Below are 5308 nucleotides of genomic sequence, written 5' to 3' on the forward strand. Positions count from 1 at the left end.
GGGTGCAGACCCGGCCGGGCCCCTCCCGTCCCCAGCAGCACATGAGAAGCAGCCCCCTCGGGGCCTCATGACCAGGTGGCCGGGCTCGGAGAGCCACAGTGCCTGGGGGAGACTGGCCGGGGGAGCAGGCTCCACCTTGCTGTGGGGCAGGGCAGGGCAGCCGGGCTGGGGGGGAGGAGGCAGGCATGGGCCGGCACTGCCAGCGGCCGCTGCTTGACCTTCTGTGCAGGGCCACTCCCCCGGGCCCCACGGAGGTAAGCAGCTCCCCTCCTCTCGCTGCCAGCTGGGGCCCGCAGGCCGGCCCTGCCTGCCTCGCCGCGACTCCATGCCCCGCAGTGCTCCCTGCCCACCTTGCCGTGCTCCGTCTGCACTCTTTGCCCGCATCGCAGCTGTGACTCCGCACCCGACAGTGCTCCCTGCCCGCCTCGCCGCGCTCCCTGCCTGCCTCGCCTTTGCTGGTGGCTCCACAGCGCTGCTGCTGCAGCTTCGCACTCCGTGGAGGCAATAGCACTGCCGCTGCTGGCCAGATAAAATACTTGGCAGGCTGCATGGTGGCCCATGGGCCATATGTTGGACAAGTCTGATCTAAAGGGTACAAGCCATTTTCCACTACACAGTCTGTCCTGCTTAAAGAGAATGGAATTTACAATGGAAGCTGTTGCAATGGCAGACTGGTATCCCCAAACTCTTGACTTGTATTCCAAAGTGGCTGTTATAAAGGTGATTAATGGAAATCCAAGATGTTGCCAAAAATCCTTCAATCAGTCATCCCAGAATAGTAAGCTAAAAGCTAAAAATAGTAAGCTAAAAGAGTTGGCTGGCATCATAGCATGGCCAACAGTGAGGATATTTGAGTACTTGTGGCACTCGGGAAAGGTTCCTGAAGTTTGGAAGAGGGCCAACATAGTGCCTGTCTTCAAGAAGGGAAGGAAGGAAAATCCAGGGAATTACAGGCCAATCAGTTTGACCTCAATCCTTGGAAAGATGTTGGAAAAAATTATTGAAGAATCCATCAACAGGCTAATGGAAGGCATCATTCTGAGATATAGCCAACACAGCTTTGTTGTGGGTAGGTCTTGCCCTAGACAGGGAGAAGGGGCTGATGACATTTACTTGGATTTCAAAAAAGCCTGTGACTTAGTCTCCCATGATGTCCTCGTGGTAAAATTGGGGAGCTGCAGCCTCGACAACCTTACAGTCTGATAGCTGGGGAACTGGCTCCATGGTCAGACCCAGAGAGTGGCTGTCAATGGAACCAAGTTAACATGGCGCAGGGTTCACTTCTCAGACCTGTATTCTTGAATATATTTATAAACAATCTGGATTCAGGTGTCAGAAGCAGACTGGCTAAGTTTGCAGATGACACCAAATTATGGGGAAGCACGGTCACTCTAGAGGCTAGGCTGGGGATTCACGCCGACCTGGACAAGCTTGCAAGGTGGACGGATAAAAACCTGATGACATTCAACACTGAGAAATGCAAGGTGCTCCACCTCAGGAGAAAGAACTCAGGTCATACCACAGGCTCGGCAGTGCAACACTCACTAGCACCATGACCGAAAGAGACTTGGGCATCATGACTGACTGCAAGACGAATACGAGCCACCAAAGCATCTCAAGCAAGACCCAAGATGTCATCCTCCCACTTTACTCAGCCTTGGCGAGACTGCAGCTGGAGTGCTGCATCCAATTTTAGGCTCCACACTTCGAAAAGGATGTGGAAAAGCTTGAGAGAGTCCAGAGGAGAGTCACGCGCATGATCAGAGGTCAGAAGAGCAGGCCTTATGAGGAGAGGCTGAGACGCATGGGACTCTTCAGCTTGGAGAAGCGTAGGCTCAGGGGGGACTTGGTGGCAGCCTACAAGTACATAAGGGGTGTGCATCAGGATCTGGGAGAACATCTGTTCACCAGGGCACTCCAAAGGAAGAAAAAGGTCAACAAACTGCTGGAAGACCATTTTAGACAGGACATAAGAAAAAAAATTCTTTACTGTCTGAGTCTCCAAAGTCTGGAATAGACTCCACCCTCAAGTGGTGCAAGCACCTACTCTGGACATCTTCAAGAAGCATTTGGATGATTACCTTTGAGCAGGGGGCTGGACCCAATGATCTCGCAAGGTCCCTTCCAGCCCTAAGGTCTATGAAATCTATGATCTTGGAACTAATCAAATCTCAGTCCTCTCTTTTTCCTGTACCTTTCAAGTAAAGCTGGCAACCTTCTCCCCCTTTTGGCCTCTCTTGGAATGACACCATCATTACATTTGTCCTCTTTTTGCAGCAAAATATTTTTGGCCTTTGAAAACTCACCCATGTACATCATACCGATTCTTCTGTTGCAAAGACTTGCCCAAAACTATGCACGTCCCTGCGCTGATGTAAGATAGGGAGGGCTGATGCTGCATGTAGACTCCTTACACCGAATCCTTTGTTGCAAGTAGTCCCAGCAATAACTGAATTATGATGTGCTTCAGTTGCTCTGGGAATCCTAAAAATAGGATTTCCAGCATCACTACAGCCAAAACTTCCACAGGAACCAAGGGACTCTTACAGGCCCACACACTGTTAACAGCTTCGAGCCATTCAGCTCAGTGTAAAGGCAGAATCATCTTATTAGTTGCCTACTAGAATCTGCAGGTTGAGTGCCTGTGCAGACTGTATTTAGAGTACTGCAGGGTAGTTGTCACTAGAAACCAGATTTGATTGCTCTCAGGGGTCAAGATCAACTTTGGCTGTGAGTGCATGAAGACTCTTTCTTTTGAGGCAGGCTAGCAAGGGACTTTGCTAAAAGGTAAGCTACTAGTCATCCTGAGTATCACCTAGAGTGGAGCAATATGGTTCAAAGAACACCGAAATCTCAACACTGATGAGTTTTGCTGAGTATGTCAGGACAGAAGTGATGCTAAAAGGCCTCTTGATTCACTGGGACTTCACCAAAGCTGGCAACATAAATGGTATCTTGGCACAATACAGTAGAGATCAATTCTACTCTTTGTCTCAAAGTTATAGCCTTTGAGATGTTCCTGGCTACCTTCATGTGCAGGAAGCAACAGGAAGGAATTGTGGGTGCTCTCTGTAGGGTCTCATGTCATCAGGCAAGGTCTTAAAACTAATCACAGGCCCTCTGCACAGTAACCAACATCCTTGTGTAGAGGGACTTAAATCCCCAGAGTCATCTCCCATCCAGGAAGATGGCAAATCCCCCCCCTCCCTTGCAAAACCAAACCAAAACACCACAGCAACACGCTAATCATAACCTAAACCCAGGAGCATCACTTGGTGCATTGGCAAAACCTGAGATAGGAAAACAAAGTATATTCTTGGGGCAGAAGACAAGTACAGACAAGTACCATGTGCCTCACAGAAGGAACCAAGTTGGTAAGAGGCTGCTCACAGAGATCCTGGAGGTGGAAGACTAAATGCACTAATTGCACGAAGAGCAGAAAGCTATGCTTAGTACCCCCTCAGCAGTATACAGAAGAGCTACCAATGCCTCAGCAAAGCACTCCCAAGGTCAGTGTGAGAAGAACCCAGTACATTGATTATCATCAGTAGCAGAGCAGAAGCCTAAGGGCATCAATGGTCCAGTTAGCCATCAGCTGGCTGAACAGAGAAAACCATTTATATTGTTTCCATTTTTATTAGGAATTCAACTAGGAAAAAAATGGAGAGAAATAATGTTTGAGAACACCAAGGTGTGCTGGGCCAATGACTTGTGAAGCACTTGACGTCTCAAGAGCTTTCATCAGCTGTATTCCGAAAAAAAAAGTATTATAATAATACCCAGAGGCATTGAGATAAAAGTCGTGCTAGTGCTTGACACTATACAAAATACATGAAGATGGTCTCTCCCTAGAAGAGTTTGCAATTTCAGGACAAGTGACATCTAAAGAGGTGCAGTTGAGAAGGGGCATGGAAAGGCAGGCAATTTTGATATTATGTATTTGCAATTTTGTTCTTGTTGGTAATGCAAAGAAGCTGAATTTGGAATGAAGAACCATGCAAAACGCTAACTGAAGAGTACACATAATGTTCCTACAAGTGCTTAATAGCTCCAAACTTTGATAGGGGCTCCACCTGGTCACTTACAGGTTCAAGAGTGGAAATCGTTTGGTATAGGTATATTTGAAGATGTCATGATCTCAATATCAGAATGTGGCAAGTGCAGATACTAGTTCTAGAAATAAATACAGCATGTTATCTGAAGATCTTTCCAATGGCATACAGTAGTTATTAGCCACAATGCATAGCTAAAAATGTAACTGTTTCAGAACTTTGTAGCATCTGAGCTGCCATTGGACTGGAGATTAATTCACCATTTCTTACCCCTGCCATTGCTAGATCCACTGCCATGGGGCAGGGATGCAGGTGGGATTTTGTGGATCAGCTGCTCTGAAGCAACTACTCCAAGTCTGGAACCTGGCTGAGTGTCCTGACAGAGATGGATTAGCAGACAGACTGCCAGTGGTGAAAGCAACAAACAAGGAAAAGTAATTGCAATACATTCACAGTTTATATTATTCAAAGTGTATAGATGCACAGGAATCATCCTAAAGGATCCAGCTATGCTAGAAATCCAACCTAGACATTCCCAGTATCTACTGCATTTTTTGCAGTAGTGTTCAAACTCTGGTCTTGGTTAACTTAAAAACATGGTGAAACCAGTTTTACATTATGAAGAAAGGGGTCATGTTGCTAATGCATATTGGACCACAATGAAGTATATTCTGCAACTGTATTCCACAATTACCAGTAAAGGCTTGCTCGGAAAGTCATCCTGCCACTTGCCACAAGTGATGGCAGGTCTCTTGGCCCCTCCAGCTGTAGGGGGTAGTATCAGCTAGGAAGGACCCCTCTAGAAGGCTGTATCTTCATTTCTAGGAAAGGGCAAAAGACTTCTCTTTCCTTTCTGCTGTTCTGGTATAGTGACAATCCTATTTCTTCTCTTAAAAGGAAGGTGAAGAACCTCTGGACAGGAGTAATTTGTACTTGTTTAGTAAACAAGTACTGAATTCAAAGGAGATTTAACAGAGTGAACCCTCTTAGGTTTTGTCTGTACTTACCCCAGGGTGATGCAACTTCTAAGTGGCCAGGGACCATTTTGAGTGGTCACATGCTGTGCAGGCTGCATGCCCCTCCAGGCCATGTGTACCCCCCACCCTCACCTTCTGCACCATGGCATGCTACTTGGGGTTCCCAATTCCTCCCGAAACCTCTCCAGCTGTGGGCTCCCTCAATTTCATGGACAGTGCCCTCAGGGGCAGGGACAGGCAGCAGGAGGAAGGCAGGCTGGAGACACTGGCAGCAGCAGC

The sequence above is a fragment of the Alligator sinensis genome, unplaced genomic scaffold (genome assembly GCF_000455745.1).
Source record: "Alligator sinensis unplaced genomic scaffold, ASM45574v1 scaffold109_1, whole genome shotgun sequence".
NCBI lineage: Eukaryota > Metazoa > Chordata > Crocodylia > Alligatoridae > Alligator > Alligator sinensis.